Genomic DNA, 11,378 nt, shown 5'->3' with positions numbered 1-11,378 from the left:
ACAAGAACTATACTATGACTTCTTAATTAGTTTACTTAGTAGGAGTGGGGGTATGGGACTTCACTCTTACATTGCACAAGTAGACTTAGTAGGATGTTATGGGATTGTTCCTTTACGTTATAATGAGATACGAATGTATGCATATATGTTGAATGGATAGTTGCTATGAATGACATTCCATATGTTTAAGAAATGTACATGACTAGTTCTTTATTAATGACCATTGTTTATGATGAGGTCTAAAGATGATATGTGTGACTAAGGTAGCTTCAAGGGAATACTTAGTATGGTTGGTATTATGGGATGCCAACCATACATTGCATAAGTGTTCCTTAGAGGTTGCTAAGGTACTGATGTTACTATGTTGGGAGTATAAATGTGATTATGGCTTGTCTTTTACATTGAAAATTCATGTTGATTTCCAAACTTGATAAATGCATACCTTTCAATTAAAATGACCTTTTTATCATATTTCAAATATTTTTATGCATGCTTCCATAGTACATAATTGTGCTAACCCCTTCTTTTTCTACATTTTAATAAGTGTATGTTCCGACTAGGTGTCATACACTCTCCTTTCTTGAAGAAGACATGGATTGCTTATCTCCAAGTTGTGGTGAGTCCTCAAGTTCGAAGACGGATAATCCATTTCTTAGTTCCTATTGTACTTCTTATATTGAGACTTTTATTGATGTAAAGGGTTAAGTCTCAAACTTTGTATTCCTATGTTTTAGACAGTAAATGAGACAAAGTCTAGATTCGTATGATTTTCGATTATGGATATGATGTTTGACTTCAATTGTAAAAGTTTTAAATTTTCCGCATTATTCTTATGACTTTATGTGTATGATTATGCTAAGGGCTTGTATGCTACCCATTTGGGGTCAATTACGCCGTGTTACTTCCACTACAAAAAAAAACTATTTTTACCGACGGACGAAATCCGTCGCTAAATAGCTTATTCCGTCGCTATTTTGGAATAGCGATGAAAAGTCATCTGTCGATATTATGCGCGTAGCTAACAATTTAGCAACAAAAATTCAAATCCGTCATAAGTTTAGCGACGGATGAGCGACGAATCTCTTCCGTTGTTAAAACTACCGACCAAAAAAACCGTCGTTATATTTGTAATTTTTGTCACTAATTCTATAAGTTATTTCATTGTGTCATCGTATTGACTACCAAAAATTTGTCGTTAATTCCGTCGCTATTACTTTTTATACATTACCTTTCTTGTAGCTACAAAAATATTGTTACAAAACCGTCGCTAAGTCTGTCGGCATTACTTTTTATATATTTGTCTTCTTATAGCGACAAAAATATTGTAGCGAATATGTCGCTAATTCCATCACCGTTACATTTTATTATTGCAAATCCTATTAAATTTATAAAGTTGCAAAACTAACTTAATTCATAAAAACTAATATTCTACAAGATCCAAAACACATAAAAAACTACAGAGTGTATAACCAAGTTTAAAACAACCCCAACAATAATTTCCAAGAAAAAAAACTAAAAGTATTTGCAACAAAAATAATATCTAGCCGACAAAACTAACTAAGAGATATTGAGAACCACATTAATCTTCATCCGAAACTGATGCAAGAGCCTCATCAACATTAGCTAGAGTGGAAGTTACATGAGTCATATGTGTGTTTGGCTGAGATGAGGTTGAAGAAATCAATCCACGTACATGCTCAAAAAGTACAGGAAGCATTTTATCAGTCAGTGAAGGAATCAATCGTGTCATAAAGTCATCCAAATTTTATGTTGCTATTGTTTGAGCATTCGTACATGGTACTGAGGATGAAGCATCAGTTCCAGAAGCTGAGGCAGAAAGATTCGTCCCATAAAGTGATTTATCTTGTGATCCAAGACCATATATCCTTCTTTTCTTTTCCCCTCCTGCGGCTTGATAATAGGCTTGCAATTGATCAACATCAGATTGAGTTAGTGTTTGATTCTGTAATATTTCTAGATACTTTTCCTGTAAAAGACAATAATAATCAGTGAAATTCATTAATAACAACCACAACAATAACAATAAGCCAAATCACAACAATAACAATAAGCCAAATTAAGTTTATGCCGATAGCTTAGATAGCTTTTTATTTGCATATACAACTCTTTCTAAAATATATATGTTGCTCTTTTTTTTGCCCACAGAGAATGCACAACTTAATGTATTTATTGTTCCATATATATCCAAGAGTTCTCGCTTTGAAAGTAGCCGAGATATAAAGAAGACTGAGCAGATATATGATCAGACATGTGTTTGACAGCAATAGACAATATGGTATCGGACAATGGAAGCCAAATACTCATAATAGATTGAAGTACAGATTTAGGATCCTCTTTTTCAAGTTCACGGGGAGGTATAGACAAATTGAAAGACTTTATAACTTTCTCAAGCATCCCCTTGTCTCCATCAGCTTCCACAATAGATAAACCTGCCAAAGTGGCGAAAGAACAAATTGCACAAGAACATATGCATCTGGATATGTTCAGAATGGGTGGCTTAAATGAGTAGGGAAATACACTGTCAAGAGTGGCAATGGATTTGATCAATGACATGAAATGTGAACTGTGTGGAAGAAAAGACGAGAATATAGAGAATTGGACTTACATGTACATTTCGAGCTCGTTCACCAACAAAATATTTTCCATCATGACCATGTGTATGGACATGCAAATGTAACTCACTTAGTGTTAGATCTCGACCCTTTTCAATATGCTATCAAGGAATTTTTTTTAAAACATATGAAAATGTGAAAATATGAAAGAATTATATGGTGTAATATATGATAGTATAAAAAAGAGCTCACAAACTACAAACACACTCTAGAAAATATGGCAGTCAGCCCTTTTTTCTCAATAAAAGTGGCCTGCAATGCAACTTCAAAAATGTAACATCCTGAAGGTTTAAGATTATGCATAACAGAGAAGGAATTCACATACTTTTGGACCAATTCAGCCAGCACTCTCCTAAGTAGAATATGAGTCATTATGCTCAATCAACTTTCCCTTCCTATAAACCTCCAATTAAGAGATGTCTGCTTAATTCGTTATTATGTACTACTATTCCTATAAACAGTTAGAACTCATTACTACTATATATTATGCATAAAAAGTAAATTAAGGGTGTGCGAAAATATACTTACAAGTCTCTTGCAATGCTCTCCAATAGTAATAGAGCCTCCCGTGTGAGTCCCCTTTGCAACAACATTCTGACTGCCACAACGGTTTTTTGAATTTATTTTTGACTTTTCAATAACCTTGAGATCTTTCCAAAATCTCATCCAACTTTCCCATGTTTCTTCCGGAACATATTTTGGCCGAATTGCTTCCTTTTTTATGCAAGAAATAAAATCATTGTACCTTATCGCTGCCTTCTTACGCCATAGTATCTTCACTTCAGTATCAATGGAAGGATCCCAATAGAATTGCTTCTAAAATAATTATAGAAGTGAGCAACATTAGTGTACAAACCTTCAAAAGTAATGTAATTTTTTTTTATTAAAATGGTGAAATATATACCTTGAATTCTCCAAGATAAAAATCTTTTATTTCTTGTGAGACACTTTTCCAATTAATTCCTTTAGGATCAAGTTCACTCTTGAAAGACTCACATATCCTGGTAGAGCAAATATTTGAAGGTTCCAAATTGAAAAAAAATGAAAAATATTATATGAAGTTTATAATGAAAAAATTACAGTATATAAATAGCAATAGTGCAAGTACAAACTTACCCGGAATGAGAAAGAAAAACAAGTGTCTAATATTCAGAATTATTATTACTCTCACCTTCACCTATTGTGTTGTTCTGGATAGATGTAGTTGCTCCCTTATCACATTTCTTTGAGTAGACGCACTTTCGCCTATTGCATTGTTCTGATTAGATATTACAGGAGGTGTTTCAAAATTAACATATGGAGTACTACTATGAGCTAATGTTTCAACAGGAGGCAAACTTGTAGGAGCTAATGTTTGAAATTGGTTATTTTGATCTAGTCCAGCAGAAGAATTGATACCACCTTGATGTGAATTAGTTATGGGAATGGGAACAGTAGGCATATTAACTCGGCTTGTGCTACCTCGACCTCTAATTAAGGTCTTGCTTGCACGAGTTGTGTTTCCTCGACCTCTGCCTCGCGTCATATCTACAAGAAAAATAACTTTGAAATTGCATAGGACCATACATTTCCAAACTAGACAAGGAAAAGAAAAGAAAATTTTACATTGCAACTTGGAAAGATTGATCAGATCATTACATTGCAACTTGCAACCACAATATTTCTTTTAAACCAACTAAAGTTGCTAAGCAGCAAGCAATTAATAGTCATGCTCTACTTCTCTCCATCAAATTCCAAAAGTAACCAAAATGCAATCCAAAAATATCTGATAGCCAAGCACTTAAGTGTAAGAATTTTTTTATGAGAAGTCAGATTTTTTAGAGGAAGAAAATCCAGAATTAAAAGCACATTAGAAACGAACATGGCAGTTTTTAGAGGAACAAATTAAATAATACCAACTCTAATGATACATGGCAAGTAGAACATATCATCAGAGATGTCAATTAGCTGAAGATTCAAGAAAAGCATACCTTTAGGAGCTGAACAACATTGTTGATGGTCTTGCCAACTTGGGAGAAAGCACAAGGCAGAATATAATCTTCACATAAGAGCAAAAAAAGCGAACTTTACCTTTGATCATGATTGACAAAACATCATCAAAGAAACCTCTTACAACATCATCAAAGGGATGTATAAAACTATCAGAAACAGAGACACAAAGAGTTAAATAAAAGAAAATCGACATACAACAATCATCTAACAAAAACTGACCAAGAACTTGAGTAAAGTTAGTACTCACATATAAAATATGTCTAGAAGCATATTGTTTCTTAAAAAATAGTCAGTGAAAACATTAAGTTTAGTACGATTCACTGAGCAGAAATATGCATCCAAAACATAGTACTATAAACAAAAGTCACTGAAGATACAGTAGCACATTTCTATCAATACACTAGTCTGTATCTATTTCATCTTCGAACTACTCATCCTCATCTTCCCCCTCTTCAGTTTCATCCTCAGTTTCACCTTCATCTTCTATAGATTCTTCTTCTAATTCATGGTGCTCAGCCATTTCAATTGTCTCCCGACTTTGATCATGCAGAGGTATATCTTCATCAACAGTAATATTCATATCTATCTCATGGACTTCAACTTCTTCAACTTGGAATGGAAGATTTGATTCTGGTATTTTGATCCCTCCCTCATCTGGTGATTCAATAACATCTCGAGGTCTGACTTTTAATATAGCTAACCAATCATCCTTATCCCTCTTTGTGCTAGGATAAGGCATATAACACACTTGAGTTGCTTGCATTGTAAGAATAAAGGTTCATATTTTTTAAATCGGCGATGATGATTAACATAGACCAATTTATATTGATTGTGCTCCTTAACACCAACATTCATTGTTGGATCAAACCATTCACACTTGAATAAGACAGCTTGCTTTAAAGGTTCTCTACGATATTCCAATTGTATAATTTCTTGTATCTTTCCATAGTAATCACCAAAATTTGGATCAGAGATACAAACTCCACCGTTCGTTGCTGATCTTACATTACCGCGATGTATTATGTGAAAGTTGTATCCATTAACAAAACACACTGGATAAGCGCATGAGCTTATTAGTGGTCCATGAGCAAGACTACTTAAGTATTAATTTTCAATATGGTTGAATCAAACCTAGTTAAAATATTATAAAATTTAGTCTAAATTCACAAGATAATTCAAAAACATAATTTTTAAAATAATAGTAATTGTTTGAGGCTTACATATTCCTTGAACCATATAGAAAAATATGATTCGAGACTCTCATTTATTTGAACTTGAGGTAGATTCGGGAACTCTTCTTGCAAATGTTGCACGTACATGCTTCATTTCAACAAAAATAAGTTATATAGAAAGTCACAATGTATGGTCAAATTTTTTATTTTAAATAGGTATAAGATTAAAATTTTACATCACAAACGGCTCAACCTCTTGACAATTTAGTAGAATATAAGTTTGGGCAGCCTTAATTTCTTCAAGGGATAAATCTCTTTTATTTTTGCTTCGCCCGATAGCCTGCTTGGATGGGTGAATACTGATAAGTTTCCTTTAAAAATTTTCATAGCCTCACCATCATCGTTACGGGTCACATTATGATGATGTGACATAACATGAGGTTCAAAATAATGAGAAAACAATTGTGTTGACTCCGCCATCAAGTACGCTTCACAAATGGAACCTTCAACACTAACTTTGTTCCCAATCATATTTTTTAGAGTTCGTAGGTACATATAAAGGTAAATAATTAATTTATAATTTCATGTCTAGCATACTTTTCTCCATAGGAGAAAAACTAATTTACATTTACCTCTCAAAAGGATACATCCATCTATATTGTACAGGACCAGCAATCCGTGCTTCATATGGAAGGTGCACTGGTAAATGTTCCATTGAGTTAAAGAATCCAAGAGGAAATATGTGTTCCAACTTACACAAAATTTGTGGGATGTGTACCTCTAATCTCTCCAAGTCCACCACTCGAAGAGTAGTTGAAGTATGATCTTTAAAAAATAAACTCAACTCTGCAAGAGCCTGCCACACATTACTAGGAAGTAACTCACGAAAGACAATTGGCAACAGTCGTTGCATGAACACATGACAATCATGACTCTTCATCCCAAAGAACTTAATTTTTTATGTGTCAAGGCATCGACTCATATTTGAAACATAACCATCTGGAAACTTCACACCTTCCAACCAATCAAACAAGACCTTTTTTTTTTATCTTTGTTTATTGTATATGCAACTTTAGGATAACTTCCATCAGGATTCCTTGCCAAATGTGTCTGATTGCAATATTTTACAACATCTAGACGTGCTTTTGGATTGTCTTTGGTTTTGCCATCAACATCAAGAAAAGTGTTAAATACATTAGCAAAGACATTCTTCTCAATATGCATGACGTCAAGATTATGTCGTATCATATTAGAACTCTAATAAGGCAAATCCCAAAAGATGTTTCGTTTTTTCCATCCGCAAGACTTAGAATTTTTTTATTAACTTCTTCTGCATCTAATTCAGTTACTTTCCTTATCCCCAACTCACATAGTTTATTCAAAAGTTCTTGTCCTGTTCTTACAGGTGGTGGTAATCTGGTGACAATATGACCTTTAAGAAAGTTCTTACGATGTCTCCTAAATGGATGATTTTGTTCAACAAACATTCTATGACTATCAAACCAAGTTGTTTTCCCACCATATTGTAATCTGAAGGATTGTGTTTCCTCCATACAGTAAGGGCATGCTAAGTTTCCACTGGTACTCCATCCTGATAACATAGAATATGCCGGAAAGTCATTGATAGTCCACATCAAAGCTGCCCGTAATTTAAAAGTTTGCTTTTTTGAGATGTCAAATGCTTCCACACCTGTTTCCCACAATAAAGTTAATTCCTTTATTAGAGGTTGTAGATAAACATCAATTTTTTATTTAGGATTGTGTGGCCCTGGAACAATGACAGTTAAGAAAATGTAAGCCTCCTTCATACACATCCCCGGGGGTAAATTATATGGAGTGACAATCACCGTCCATGAAGAGTATTTTCTTCCAGATTGAGCTAATGGCTAAAAACCATCAGTACGTAACCCCAACCTCACATTTCTTAGTTCAGAAGCAAAAAAGGAATGGGTTTCATTGAAGTGCTTCCAAGCCTCAGAGTCTGATGGATGACGCATTACCCCCTGTTCTTGTATATGCTCATGATGCCATCTCATGTCGGCAGTTGTAGCATGAGATGCATATAATCTCCGTAATCTAGGAATAAGAGGAAAATAATATATTTTTTTGTAAGGGACCAATTTTCTCTTACAAGAACCAACACGACATTTAAACCTCTCATAGCCACAAAACTTACAAGATGTTAGGTCTTTATCATCTTCCCAATACAATATACATCTTGAGATACAACAATCAATCTTTTCAACATGCAAACTCAAGCTACGCACTAGCTTCTTGGTTTGATAATAACTATCGAGAACCTTGTTATCTTCAGGTAATGCCTCTTTCAATAGTTGCATCATTTGATTATAACCCCTCTGTGACAAAGTATTCTCCATTTTAATATTTAGCATCCTAGAAACTACGGCAAGTTGAGAGATGGAAGAACCAGGATACAATTCTGCATCAGCGGCTTGAAGTAAATCATAAAACATTTGCGACTACGATTAGGTTCCTGCTCCATTGAAGGACTAGGATCAATGATGAGACGACTCAGGTTCGTCATTACTATAAGATTGCCAACTCGAACCCTGACTAAAGTTTGATCCAGTCTTGCGCCCTATATGTGATAGATAATTGTTGTTGTGATTGTCCATATGAATGTTTTGCTTACTTTTCCAGTAGCCTTTCTAGCAATTCTATTCCACCATCCATTTATATCTTGCTGAACTATATTTACTTGAAGCCACTTCATTATTTTTGTTAGACATGCTTGAGAGAAAGCACATTTGAAGAATAAATGCTCTATATTCTCGTCTTTGCTTCCACACAGTTCACATTTCATATCAGTGATCAAATCCATTACCTTCAGTCTTTCTTTGGTTAGTAATATTCCATGCATAGCTAACAAACATGTGAATTGATGCTTAGTGATACTGTTGTTGTTCCATACCACTCTCCAGAATGGCCATTCCTTTCGATGTCCCCTTCTCCATGTATAGCCACTCTTGACAGTGCATTTCCCTGCTCGTTTAAGCCACCCATTCTGAACATATCCAGATGCATATGTTCTTGTTTAATTTATTCTTGAGCCACTTTGGCAGGTTTTTCAAGCTACTGTGGAAGCTGATGGAGACAAGGGGATGCTTGAGAAAGTTATAAAGTCTTTAAATTTGTCTATACCTCCCCGTGAACTTCAAAAAGAGGATCCTAAATCTGTACTTCAACCTTTTATGAGTCGTTGGATTCCATTGTTCGATTACATATTGTCTATTGTTGTCTATTGCTGTCAAACACATGTTTGATCATATATCTGCTCAGTCTTCCTTATATCTCGGCTGCTTCCAAAGCGAAAACCCTTGGATATATATGGCACAAGAAATACATTAAGTTGTGCGTTCTCTGTAGGCAAAAAGAAGAGAAAAATATATATTTTTGAAAGACTTGAATATGCAAACAAAAAGCTATCTAAGCTATCGACATAAACTTAATTTGGCTTATTGTTATTGTTGTGATTTGTCTTATTGTTATTGTTGTGGTTGTTATTAATGAATTTCACTAATTATTATTGTCTTTTACAGGAAAAATATCTAGAAATATTACAGAATCAAACACTAACTCAATCTGATATTGATCAATTGCAAGCATATTATCAAGCCGCAGGAGGGGAAAAGAAAAAAAGGATATATGGTCTTGGAGCGCAAGATAAATCATTTTATGGGACGAATCTTTGTGCCTCAGCTTCTGGAACTGATGCTTCATCCTCAGTACCATGTACGAATGCTCAAACAATAGCAACAGAAAATTTGGATAACTTTATGACACAATTGATTCCTTCACTGACTGATAAAATGGTTTCTGTACTTTTTGAGCGTGTACTTGGATTGATTTATTCAACCTCATCTCAGCCAAACACACATATGACTTCTGTAACTTCTACTCCAGCTAATGTTGATGAGGCTCATGCATCAGTTTTGGATGAAGATTAATGTGGTTCTCCAATCTCTCTTAGTCAGTTTTGTCAGCTAGATATTATTTTTGTTGCAAATACTTTTAGTTTTTTTGCTTGGAAATTATTGTTGGGGTTGTTTGAAACTTGGTTATGCACCCTGTAGTTTGTTATGTGTTTTGGATCTTGTACAATAATAGTTTATATGAATTAAGTTAATTTTGCAACTTTATAAATTGAATAGGATTTTCAATAATAAAATGTAATGGCGACGGAATTAGCGACATATTTCGCTACAATATTTTTGTCGCTATAAGAAGACAAAAATATAAAAAGTAATGCCGACAGACTTAGCGACGATTTTTTAACAATATTTTTGTAGCTACAAGAAAGGTAGAAATGTATAAAAAGTAATAGCGACCGAATTAACGACAAATTTTTGGTCGTCAATACGATGATACAATGGAATAACTTATAGAATTAGCGACAAAAATTACAAATATAACGACGGTTTTTTTGGTCGTTAGTTTTTTGGAAGAGATTCGTCGCTCATCTGTCGCTAAACTTACGACGGATTTGAATTTTTTGTCACTAAATTTTTAGCTACGAGCATAATACCGACATATGACTTTTCGTCGCTATTCCATCGCTAAACCAAAATAGCGACGGAATAAGCTATTTAGAGACGAATTTCGTCTGTCGGTAAAAATAGTTTTTTTTTGTAGTGGTACTTTTAAACTAGGAAGGTCCTCATTAAGAAACTCTTGCTCAAAACCAACCTTACCACATCACTCAAGGTCTCATATAAGTCTACCACACCGGGTCTAAACTACTCAAACTCACTACACCTCTTAAGGTGAGAACAACAATCAAGCCTATCTCATGAAGATCAAAGACAGTCAAAGACCTTACAATCTAGGAACATTATCGCCCACTTGGGATTAAGCCTATACCAAGTTTGTAACGACCCGAGAGCACCCCTTAGCTGTTACGTGCATATTCGACCTCTCGTAGGTCTTATACAAGCCTTAGCATTCGTTCATCACATAGATCATAAAAATCACTAAGAATTTAAAACTTTTAATCAATAAAACCATAAGACTTCAAGAGTCATCAACATTTGAAAACATCAATACGCAAGCGGAACTACTAAGTCTCTTTAGCCAATCTTAGACAAGAACTTAAAACATACTAAGGGACACGGCCCCTTACAAATGAAATGAAATTTAAATGTCTATTACAATGACTAAGAAACTTCTAAACATAGTCCTCGAATCTTGAGGACATACCAAAGACTTGGAAGAGTGAAGCAATCCAAACAACTCCAAAGCACAATCTCCTCCTAGTTACCACAACCTAAACTTGTAGTAAAATAGAAGAAAGGGGTTAGTACAACACACGTACTAAGTATGAGGATATGCAAAACATGCTAAAAAGGACATTTGTTTGGAAGTTATGCTTTCATGCCATTTTGATAAAAATCTCATGAACATCAACATAATAGGCACCTTACAAGTCACAACCAACAATACAAAGTCATATGCTTCACAATATATCATAGACGTTCATAACCCTTTTACCTTTACCTTCTTGCCTTGGACCTCCACCTTAAGTAACCCTTAAGCAATACCTTTGTGCAATGTATGGGCAATG

At 34.5% G+C, this 11,378-nt stretch overlaps 1 pseudogene; it reads right to left on the bottom strand.

Annotated features, from left to right (window-relative positions):
* Nucleotides 1–1,579: 1,579 nt before the first annotated feature.
* Nucleotides 1,580–4,158, bottom strand: LOC102603664 (uncharacterized; annotated as a pseudogene).
* Nucleotides 4,159–11,378: the final 7,220 nt, after the last annotated feature.

Source organism: Solanum tuberosum, unplaced genomic scaffold, assembly GCF_000226075.1.
Source record: "Solanum tuberosum cultivar DM 1-3 516 R44 unplaced genomic scaffold, SolTub_3.0 scf00286, whole genome shotgun sequence".
NCBI lineage: Eukaryota > Viridiplantae > Streptophyta > Magnoliopsida > Solanales > Solanaceae > Solanum > Solanum tuberosum.
Note: the sequence above shows the minus strand (reverse complement) of the source record. Positions and strands in the feature narration are given on the sequence as shown.